Source organism: Pipistrellus hanaki (assembly GCF_964339955.1).
Source record: "Pipistrellus hanaki genome assembly, chromosome: 8".
Taxonomy (NCBI): Eukaryota; Metazoa; Chordata; class Mammalia; order Chiroptera; family Vespertilionidae; genus Pipistrellus; species Pipistrellus hanaki.
Window position 1 is genome coordinate 17745843 of NC_140510.1, and position 11933 is coordinate 17757775.

At 48.4% G+C, this 11933-nt stretch overlaps 1 pseudogene across 1 annotated transcript; it reads right to left on the bottom strand.

Moving 5' to 3' along the window:
* Nucleotides 1–9128: 9128 nt before the first annotated feature.
* On the bottom strand, nucleotides 9129–9741 carry LOC311627110 (ferritin light chain-like; annotated as a pseudogene). The gene has a single exon. The product of its transcript is annotated as a ferritin light chain-like (transcript).
* Between the last annotated feature and the right edge of the window lie 2192 nt (nucleotides 9742–11933).

The following is an 11933-nucleotide window of genomic DNA, read 5'->3' on the forward strand; positions in this document are numbered from 1 at the left end:
GCAGATATTGGAATTGGCTGGTAGGCTGCACGCAGAGAGGATCTGTGGGGTGTCAAGACAAGGAAGAGCCACTGGATGGGAAGATTCAGGAGTTCCCTGTATGGAGCCGAGCCCCTTGCACCGACAGCCCCTTCCTCCTCTGCCTGCCATTAGACTGTGAAGCGAGTGAGAAATAAACCTTTCTTGCCACTCTGATTTGAGGACCATTTTTTCCCACATGTAACTTACCTCTGCTTGGAACTCTATTCTCCCCACCTCACCCTTCAACTTCTGGTTAATTTATCCTCACTCTTCAGATCTCACCTCAGGTTCCTGCCTCAGGTGGCCTGCTCTTCCTCCAGCGCTCCCTACTCCGTCCTCCAGACAGAGTCATTTCTGCCGTAATAACTCTACTAATATCCTGTACTTTCTCCTCAGAGCATTAATCACGATGGTAATTACATGGGTGATTGGCCAATTAGTTGTTAATGCTTTTTACCCACCAGTGTGTAATCTTTAGAGCAGGAAAAATGCCTATTGCTTTTGTTTACTAACACAGCCTCCGCTCCCACCAGGGCCTCAGTGCCTGTCTTAGGAAATATTTGCCCAGTGATTAAATGAAGAAATGATCTGGCTGAGCTAAATGCTTTGAATTCTGAAAGGCATATATGTATGTTTAATAATTTTAGTAGGCAGGTGGAAATAATAGCCAACATTTGTAAAGCAGTTAATAATTACGGTTGACTCAAACAACCAGGGCTTGAAATGAAAGGGTCCATTTAGATGCAGATTTTTTTTTCAATAAATATTCAGTTGGCCCTCCCTATGTACATCTAGGGATTCAACCAACAGTATATCAAAGACAGTATTTTAAAAAATATATATTCTTCAATTGATTTTAGAGAAGAAGGGAGAGGGAGAGAGGGAGAAACATCAATGAAGAGAATCATTCATTCTCAGACTGTATGCATTGTTCTATGCCACTGTATATAAGGGACTTGACATCAGTAGGTTTGGGTGTCCATGGGGGACCTGGAACCACCCCATGGACACTGAGGGATGCCTGTGATACGGGAAAAATGGACTGGAGCCTGCAGTGTTCCCCTGGGCGGGATGGCTTCCCCGGCTCTTTGTTCGGTGGAGTCAGAGAATGAAACCACAGACAAAAGGTGGTATAACAAAAGGTGAAAATTTGTTGAGAAACAAGCACAGACTCCCACGTGGGGAGGGAGAAGAGTCCCACTGAGTCCCTTTTTCCCCGGCTAATAAAGACTGCAGTTTTTTGTGCCCCGATATAGCTCCCTCTGATTGGTCACTATCCCCCTTTGATTTGGTCACTATAGCAACTCCTGAGCTCAAACCTTAGTAAAGTACCTGAGGTTCCCTCCTTTTCCCTAATTGCTCCCCTATTCTCTCTGGACTTTCTTCCTCCCTCTCTGAATGGGGGACCCTCTTCACGTTATTCTGCCCCTACCAGCTTCCTTGTCTTATGGAAATATACCTTCTGTTACTCCCAGCTCCTTTATCTTATGGAAATATACTCTTTGCAGCTCCGAAGCCCTGTGCTTTTTCCAGGGACCCCTTAATTCATAAAATTCCTAAACCTGCCTATTTCAACCCTAAAAATTCCTTTCACTTACAGTTAAGTTTTGGGGGAGTCAAAAGTTATAAGTGGGACAATCGTCTTGAGTCCCATCCCTCCTGGAGCAAGGGAGCTTTTCTGTAATAACACTTTATTTTTGCTAAAAACATATATATATATGTTTTTTACTGCACAGGGAAATGAGGGGTAGGGAGGTGGGAGAGATTGGTGGCCCTGACTCTGAATTGTTGAAGGGTCATCTGTACTATGTGCCCAAGCACTTATAAAGGTCCCATTTTATTATCATAATAGCCCTAAAAGGTAAGTTCAATTATTACCCCAATTTAGGAGTGAGGCAACTGAACTGTCAGAGGAAATGCACCCACAGTCACAGACTAGTTTTGGCTGCATACATGAATCAGGCTGACTCTAAGAGTTCGTGGACTTAACTCTAAACTACTTCCTGCCTTGCTTTTTATTTGTCTCATGCACCTGGCTCTATAGGAGAGGAGTGCCATCCTGTCTTTACTGATGAAAATTCAATTGTGAATGAAGCTTACAACATATTCAAATGTTCCTTCTCTCTTTTTTAAGTTTTATATGTATTCATGAGCCTTATATAGTATCTAACCTGTTCTCTTACTGGTCAATAGATTAGTGATTATACTTTGTGTAATCAATTTACTTTTTCACACTTTTCACTCAAGAGAAAAACAAGAGCAGAGAACATTATTTTTCCTTTACAGGTATGTTTGTGTAAATATATTTGCAATATTTTTAAGTCGTATAGCTCCCTCTAGTGGTAAACATGTGCAAATTTCCATGGAACAAAAAAATTGTTTTTTTTTAAACCATGATGTGCTTGATTTCAAGGTGATATTACCAATCCAGTTTCAGTAAAAAATGTCAATTTCTTTCTCTTTTAAGCAATGGTGAAGGTTTGGTGAGTGTTCACTTTCTTAGGAACATTGCAATCAGCCAGAGTTAAGAATTCAGGCTGTGAGAGGTTTTACCTGTGCAAATTGAAATACCGCAGGATCTCTGTGGAGGGGAAGCTTTGGCCTCAAGACACTAAGTCATTCAATTCGCAAAGGAAACAGTGCATTGTGGGGAACAGAGAGAAAACTAAGTAGAGGTGCTGCTTTTAATCTTTTAGAGGAAAAAAGACAGAAACCCAGAAATTTATGTAACTGTATAAAATAATGTGTTCAGCCCAGCTGGTTTGGCTAAGTGGATAGAGCGTCAGCCTATGGACTGAAGGGTCCGGAGTTTGATTCCGGTCAAGGGCATGTACCTTGGTTGCAGGCCTGAGACAACCAATCTATGTTTCTCTCTGTGTTTCTCCTCTCTAATCTCTCTAAAAATCAAGGGAAAAATAAAAATTACTTTAAAAATTACCTGTCTAGCCGAAACCGGTTTGGCTCAGTGGAAAGGTCCCATGTTCAATTCCGGTCAAGGGCATGTACCTTGGTTGCGGGCACATCCCCAGTATGGGGTGTGCAAGAGGCGGCTGATCGATGTTTCTCTCCCATCGATGTTTCTAACTCTCTATCCCTCTCTCTTTCTCTCTGTAAAAAATCAATAAAATATGTTTTAAAAAAATTACCCGTCTTTCAGGTCCTCAGGTGAGAGCGGGGCCTGAGCAGCTTGGTGAAACGCCAGCCAATGCTGTTTGTATACTTATGTTGATCTGATGCCAACTAAATGTGTACAACAGGGTTGGCAAACTCAAGTAACTTGATACTTCCGGAGAGTAGATAAAGGAGTGGAGCTTAGAAGTGGGAGGGGCTGTGGCAAACCAGAATGACTTTTCTGAAACCTCAGGCAGGCCCAAATAGGAGAGGGGAGACCAGCCAGGGTCCACGGCTCCAGCACAGGTGCCGGGCCCAAACAGTCGAAGGTCCCACATGGCTCAGATGGGAGGAGAGCTAGGGGTCCTGTCCTGGGCAAACAGCTGTAGCATCTGTTTGTCAAACCTGAAGCAGCGTGTGGTGAGGGAGAGAACTGAGAGATTCCAGAGGCGGCAGGCCAGAGGATGCTGGTCAGCCAAACAGTGGTTCCACATCTCGGCCCAGCACCCCAGGGAATAACCTGTTGTTTTTCTTCATTGAATGTGTTGGGGTGACACTGGTTAATGAAATTATATATGCTTCAGGTATACAATTCTGCACGATCTCATCTGCACATTGTATTGTGTGTTTACCACCCAAAGTCAAGTCTCCTTCCATCACCGTTTATCCCCCCTTTACCTTCTTCTTCCTCCCTCTCCACCCCCTCGCCGTTCCCCCTGGTAGTCACCATGCGGTTGTCTGTGTCCATGAGTCTTTTATTTTTGTTTTCGATTACAAGAAGTCACATTTTCTGAATATACCGTAGGGTCAAGCAGGTGGGTTAGGCTGCTGTGGTGGGGATTTTTTCAATGGTCAGAGACAAGCTGAAACCCAACCATCTTCACATTCAGCCTCAGACCTGGGAGCAGGCCTGATACTAAGATCCTTCAGCGAAGAGCTCCTTGCCATGAAACCTCTCTTGTATCAAAGAAGCCATGAGCCTTGGAGCCCAGCTCAGGGGAAGACTTTCCTCTCTAGGACTGAGTGGTGGCAGTGAGGCTGTAACTAATGTCATGGTCTGCCTGCTCCACATCATAGACAAAGACTTCTGTTTTAAGGCTCTGACTGTAAAATGGAACTTAACTTTTCATCAGTGATTCGGGTCCATTTGAAAAATAGGGTTGATGCCACTTCCTCGAGGAGGCCGTCCTGTCCCTTCTTTCTCTCTGCCATGCTCTCTCTGTCTATGGCTCTTTAAAAAAAATCATATATATAATGATTTCAGGGCAGAAGGGAGAGGGAGAGGGAGCGATAGAAACATCCATGGTGAGAGATAATCATTGATCAACTCTCTCCTGCATGCCCCACACTGGGGATCGAGCCTGCAACCCAGGCATGTGCCCTGACCAGGAATAAAACCGTTCATGAGTGTGTATGCTCAACCACTGAGCCATGCTGGCCAGCCTGAACATGTCTCCCTCGTTACCCAAGCCAATTTATGTGTTGGTCTTTTCCACTGACAAGAATAGATTTTTTATTTATTTTGCTGAGAGGATCCAAGATGGCTGTTCGGGTAGACACCTAACCGCAGCAGCACACAACAATTTTAATGGAATACAACTAAAATGTAGAGTGGACATTGCCCAGAGCTACAGGTAGTCGACTGACTGAAAATTCTACAACAAGAAGGAAAGAGAAAACCAGAAGGAAAATCAGAGGAGCTGAAAAAGCCTAAAGTATGGAGACATGCTGTGCACCCGCACGCGCGCGCAAGGAGAGGACACAGCCGGAGAGGAGGAGAGGGCTGGGTGCTGCCTAGCGTTCCCTAGCAGGAAGGAAATAAAACCCGCAGCCTGGGCTGAACCCCCGAACCAGCAGCGCTGAGCCCCAGTTATGGGCCAGACCCTGTGGACCCAGGCTCCGGCAGGGGGAGACGGGGCTGGGAGGCGGAATCCCAGGGGAGCGGTGAAAAGCAGGGCCCCCGGAGTCGCGCGCACATTGCGCGCAGAGGACTGAATGTTGACTCTGATGCTGGATTACCCTAGCCGGAAGAAACAAAGCCTCCGGCAGTGCTGAGCCCCACTCCCGACCACCCCCGAACTCCAGTTCTGGGCCAATCCCTGGGGACCCAAGCTCAAGCAGAGGGAGACGGGGCAGTGAGGTGGAGTCCTGGGAGAGCGGCGAAAGGCCGAGCCCCCGGAGTCGCGCACATTGCTCACAAGGGAAGGAATGTTGACTCTGATGCAGGATTGCCCTGGAGGGAAGGAAACAGGAGCCCCGGCCGTGTTGGGCCCCAGTTTCGACTGCTGTGAACCCCAGTCCTAGGCCAGACCCTGGGGACCCAGGTTCAGGCAGGGGGAGATGGGGCTGTGAGGCAGAATCCCAGGGGAGCGGCGAAAAGCGGAGCCCCCAGAGTCGCGCACACTGCATCTCCGGCGGTGCTGAGCCCCACTCCTGACTGCCCTGAACTCCAGTTCTAGGCCAATCCCTGGGGACCCAGCTCAAGCAGAGGGAGACGGGGCTGTGAGGTGGAGTCCTGGGGGAGCGGCGAAAAGCAGAGCCCCCAGAGTCGCGCACATTGCGCGCAGAGGACAGTCTGTTGACTCTGATCCTAGACTCCCCTAGCGGGAAGGAGAAAAAAAGCTCCAGACTGGAGGAACGCGACGAGGAGCAGGAGCCCCTGCCGGACACCGGCCAGCCGGGCACCAGCAAGGAGTCAGGCGACGGGGCCCCCCCGGGGGGGGGGGTGACCCTGAGCCTTCGACCACTGAGCGCGGGCAACGGAGCCGAGGCCGGGGGCTGCTTCCTGGGCGGCGCCGACCCCAGCAACAGGCTGAAGCAGCGCAGGAGCCCGCAGAGAACAAAGGGGTGCCACAGGCCAACCTGCTGAGCTTCCAGGACAAGGAGGAAAAAAATAAAATAAAAAACCAAACCCTTAGGACAGAGGACCCAGCGCTCTCTGTCCCTGAGCACTATGGTGCCTTTACCTCTCCAAGCCCCTCTCCCCACGCCCAGGCAGTTACCATTAGCTTTCTTACTCCCAGGCCCCAAGGGCCCTTCCTTTACTTCTTTAACTTGTTTCCTAAGCACATTTCTCCTAGGAATTACTTTCTCTACCTCCGTGATTTACCAAATAAATGTTCTCTTACAGTTTGGGTCTTTGCTCTGAATTCTTTCCTAACCAGAACACAAGACCCAGGTTTGGTCTGACCCAGTGCCATTCCAGCCGCCTACAACAACCCTACATTTTGTTTCTTCTACTTCCCCACCTGAGCTCTCCAAGCTTAATTTACTCACTGTCCACGCCATATTCTTCATCATCGCTAATTTTGTTCACACCGTGCCTCTGGCCTGGAATTCTCTCCTTTCAGCAAATCTTTAGTAGACCACTGTGGCGACCTGCACAGCGAGGATCTGAAGGAGGGGCTGATGCACAAATGAAAATGCTGTACGGGAAACATGAATTTTGGAAGGCATGGGGAGCCAGGTGGAAACCTCTTTCCTGAAGAGGCACGCTGAATCCTGGCCCAGTCCAGGACTGAACTTTTAGATACACATCTTGCCCTCAGTAAAGCACCGCATGCACATAGCAGACAGACCATCTCAAAGGTCAGTAAGGTCCAGTAAACATGTCCTTGGAGGCTATCAGCTCAGGAAAATGATTCAAGCCACCACGATCTCAACACGAACAATCCGGGCCTCGCGTAAGCCTTGCTAACGCTCAAGGTCCATCGGCCTCCCGAGTTCCTTTCTGCACGTCCATGATAGTGCTGGTGAGCGGTGGCTTCCCGCAGATCACAGGCTGGGAAAAGCCTATTTGTTAGTTGATTGATGATAAATACTATTTTTGTCCTCAAAAATCTTATTCTTCTTTTTTTTTTTTAATCAATCTTTATTGTTCATATTATTACAAAGGTTCCTCATTTCTCCCCCCCTCCACCAGGTTCCCACCCCACCCTCCACCCCCTCCCCATCCCCCATTGTCCTCATCCATAGGTGCACAGTTTATGTTCAGTCTCTTCCTCCCTCCCTTTCCCCGATAGTAAATCCCTTTTCAGATAGTAAATCAGTTACTTAGCATTTTCTCATATCAATAATACCTCCACATGCCCAATGATACATTTCACACAAAAGACATTTCCAAATAGGTCAACCAGCCTCATCCAGGCCCCACCCAAGGCACTCACAGATCAACACCCCAGCCCTATACTAACTCAACACATCCAGATCTAAGCCTTCATCACTTGATTCAGCAGACCCTCAAGTTCCCACAAAAGTTTCCAGCCATGTCTGAGAGGCAGCCGTGGGGCAGGGGCAGGTGAGGAGTGAGCTGTTCCGGGCCTGGCTGCTCCGGGCCTGGCCTCTGTTGCTCTGGTTCGTACCACAACCAGCTGCTCCGGGTCTGGCCACTCCGGGCCCGGCCGCTCCCAGCCTGGCAGCTGCTGCTCCGGGCCTGGCCGCACCCGACCCGGCTGCTCCGGGCCTAGCCGCTCCCAGCCTGGCAACCACTGCTCCGGGCCTGGCCGCTCCCAGCCTGGCAACTGCTGCTCCGGGCCTGGCCGCACAAGACCTGGCTGCTCCGGGCCTGGCCGCTCCCAGCCTGGCAGCTGCTGCTCCGGGCCTGGCTGCACCCGACCCGGCTGCTCCGGGCCTGGCCGCACCCGACCCAGCTGCTCCGGGTTTTTTTTTTTTTAAAAAAACAACATGTTTTATTGACTTTTTACAGAGAGGAAGGGAGAGGGATAGAGAATCAGAAACATTGATGAGAGAGGAACATCAATCAGCTGCCTCCTGCACACGCCCTACTGGGGATATGCCTGCAACCAAGGTACATGCCCTTGGCTGGAATCGAACCTGGGACTCTTCGGTCCGCAGGCCAACGCTCTATCCACTGAGCCAAACTGGTTAGGGCTGTCCTAAGGGTTTTAAGGGTGGAGATTTTAGGGGAGGCCCAGGGAAACATTCAGCAGTTTTCCAGGTGTGTCCTTTCATGGTTGTGGTCTCCACTGATTGATTGGCCGGCACCAAAGCAGGGGGTCATTACTCAATGCAGCTGGTCCTGAGGCTGGTTTTGTTGCTTATTTGGGCCTGGAGTTGACATACAACTTGAAGCCTAGATGTTTCCTCCAGGGAGGAAAAGACAGGGGTCCCGGTCTGAACCCAGCAATATGCTAGTGGGGAAAAGTCACCCTGGGGGTGAGGTCCCACCCTACAATTGATTGGCTGGGGCTTTTCTACCTTGGTAACCTTCTGTGCCCGGCCCACCATCCTTGCTCTGCTTGTGTCTGTCTTACTGCCTGCAACACATTTGAGCCCAATTGTAGAAGATCTTGAATGTTGGGCTACAGAATTTTTACTTTATTTTTGAAGGCATTGCAGAGCTAGTGAAGTTTTTTTGCTTTTTTTACATTTTTAAGTTTTTTAATTTATTGATTGATTTTAATCCTCACCCGAGGATATTTTTCCATTGGTTTTTAGGGAGAGTGGGAGAGGGAAAGATAGAAACATCAATGTGAGAGAAACACACCAATTGGTTGCCTCCTGCAGGAGACCTGACCAGGACCCAGACTGGGGAAGAGCCTTTGACCAGAATGCCCTTGACCAGAATGGAACCCGGGGCCTTTGGTTCATAGGCCAATGCTCCATCCACTGAGCCAAAGTGGTTAGGGATATTTATTGATTGATTTTAGAAAGGAAGGGGGAGAAAGAGAGAAACATTGATTTGTTGTTCCATCTATGTATGCATTTACTCATAGTTTGTTGTATGTGCCCTGATCAGGGATCCAACACTCAACGTTCACATATTGGAATGATGCTCTAACCAACTGAGCTACCTGGCCAGGGCCAAAAAATTGAATTACTTTTCTTATTTTGTTTTCTTTGATGCAAAAGCTTTATATTGTTTCCATTTGGTCTAATGCATGGGAGAGGGCTTCGGGTTGGTTAAAAGAATGGCTAGTGGTATCAGGGAGAGGCTCAGGCAAAAGCCAGACACCAAGGGAATGCAGAGGGGCCTCTCAAAGGCCTCTGGGCTCCAAAGGCTCCTTGTTATGCTTGAGGGTGAGCCTTTCAAAGAGATGCTCGCCCAGCCCAACCTGGGAGCCGCCCAGTCCAGCCTGGGGGCCGCCCAGCCCAGTTTGGGGACCACCCAGCCCAGCTTGGGAGCTGACCAGCCTGCGGTAGTCAGTCAGCTGGTTGCCCATCTTGATGAGTTTCATCTGCTCATCCAGGAAGTGTTTCTCTAGGAAGTAACAGAGATGAGGGTTTTAATGGGCAGAACCCAGGGCGTGTAGCTTCAAAAGGGATTGGTTCAGGTTCTTCTCTAAGGCCAGGGCAGCTTCCCCGGCGTCCTGAGTTTTGTCCCACTCATCGTGGGAAGGCTTCTGCACATCCTGGAGAACAATGCGGCCACCTCGCTGGCTTCGCATCTTAAAGAGAAGCTCAGCGCCCTTGAGCTTCTTCTCTTCCAACTCTGAGGAAGTGGCCCACACCCTGGAGAGCCACATCATCACGGTTGAAATAGAAGCCCAGAGAGAGGTAGGTGTAGGAGGCCCACAGATGCAGGTTGGCCAGACAGTTGACCTCAGCCTCCACTTCGGTGGGATAATTCTGACGAATCTGGGAGCTCATGGTTGTTCAGTCAAAGGAGTTAAGGTTAAAAACAACAACAACAACAAACGGTGTTGGCTGGTCTCAACTGCTGAGGGTGGCTGAGGTGGTTCCGAAGGCGGTGACTAAATGCACAGGCTTGGGCCTCGCTTTCCCTTAGGTCACCCACTGATGGCTCCACAGCCGTCACTCTCTCCTCACTGGCCAGAGCTAGTGGAGTTTTTTAAGCGGGAAGTAACACGCTAAAAATAATTTTGGGGAAAGATGGATAGGACATCATTTTGTGGGACGGACTGGAGAGAAGGCAGAAAGAGAAGTGATTAGAGTTCTGTCTCATGTGGGTTCACAGAAACAGACAGAGAAGATCTGCTGCAGGACGTTTATTAGAGAGTGAACTGCGTTGCTAACAACATTAGTAAAATGCAGTTGTAACCGAGGCCTAGGATGACCCCAGGGGGAGGCTGGGGATAGGAGGCTCTTTGGAGGCCAGAATGAGGTAGAGGACCCAGGCCTTGGTGCCCTAAGCCAGCGTTTTTCAACCACTGTTCCGCGGCACTGTGCCGCGAGATGTTGCCTGGTGTGCCGTAGGTGCAGACAAGACAAGAATTTTATAATTTTTCACTATTTTGTTTACTTAATATTTCATAATAAAGTAATTATAAAATACTTTCTTTGCGTTTATTTGATTCCTATTCAAGAGAATTACTTTATATATAGTCAATATAGGCACAGAGTTAAATTTTTTAACATTTTCTAATGGTGGTGTGCCTCGTGATGTTTTTAATGAAACAAGTGTGCCTTTACCCAAAAAAGGTTGAAAAACACTGCCCTAAGCTGAGCACAACCCTCGGAGAAGCTCATGGCTTTGAGCCTTTAGCCACCAGCACTCCAGCAGCTGGGGGAGTGAGTGCCGTGGCTCTGAAGCAGGGCTCTGGGTGGGCACCACATATCTACCACATTGACATTAAAGGGATTGAAAATAACACAAAAGAGCCCTGGCCAGGTAGCTCAGTTGGTTAGAGCATTCCTACTGATACCCCAGGGTTGTGGGTTTGACCCTTTGTCAGGGGACAAATCAATGTTTCTCTCTCTCGCTTATCTCTCCCTCTCACCTTCACGTCATGTTCCTGCTAACACGGAAAGTGTGTCTCGTCTGTCTGCCTGTGCTGTGGTCCCATTCCAGCCTGTTTAGAATGGTGGTGATTACAGCAGCCTACCCAGTGAGGACAGTTATTATCTCACAAGACAAGACTTGTATCATCATAGACACAGCGCTTTCCACATTCTATTCTGCCACCCTCAGAGCTGGCGATATTGTGCCCGTGGCCACAAGATAGCCGCAGCAGTAGCCTCATATGCCCACGACCGCATCCAGGAAAGAAGATTTATACTTTTTTCCATGTGTCTCTCTTCATTTGGAAATCTTATCCTAGAGGTGTGAACCCCTGCTTTCTACAAGGTGCTCCTGGCTGCAGGGTGGGCTGAAAACAAAAAACAAAACATGCATCTAGAAGTTCTCCTTCTCTGCCAGTAGGAAATAATGGGGGGTGAAAGGTGGGGGGAAGGTAAAGGGATGCAATAATAATAATAAAAAAGATTGTTGGGTGAGCTTATGCCATATTTCTCATTTTCTCTCCCATCTTCATAGAAGCCTCCCTCCTGGTTGAGTATTCACTGTCCAAGACTAGCATTCAATTGTGTCCAAGTCTCTCCAATCTTTAAAAGGGCTGTCTTTCCCAGTCCAAGTCCCTGTCCAGCAAATGCCCTTTCTTCCTCCTTCCCTTTACACTCACTGACACCCCTACCCTCTCTCCCTCATCCTTCAACCCATTGCCATTTGGGTTCTACACAGAAGAACCCACTAAAACCCCTCTTTGCTAAGGTATTGATCACCGCTATGCTACTAAAAACAATGGATATTTAAGATTTTTTTCAAATTTGAATTTTAGAGAGAGAGGAAGGGAGAGGGAGAGAGAGAAACATTGATGTGAGAACAAAACAGCAATCAGCATGCAACCCTGACCAGGAACTGAAACCCCCCCACAACCTTTGGGTGCCCAGGATGATGCCCAACTAAGACACCCCGGCCAATAGAGAACAACAGACACTTAAAAATCTTATTTATTTGACCCAACAGCAGCATCAGCATAGCTACTTCTCATCCTTTCTTTCTTTTCTTTTTTCTTTTTTTTTTTTTTTTAATATATCTTATT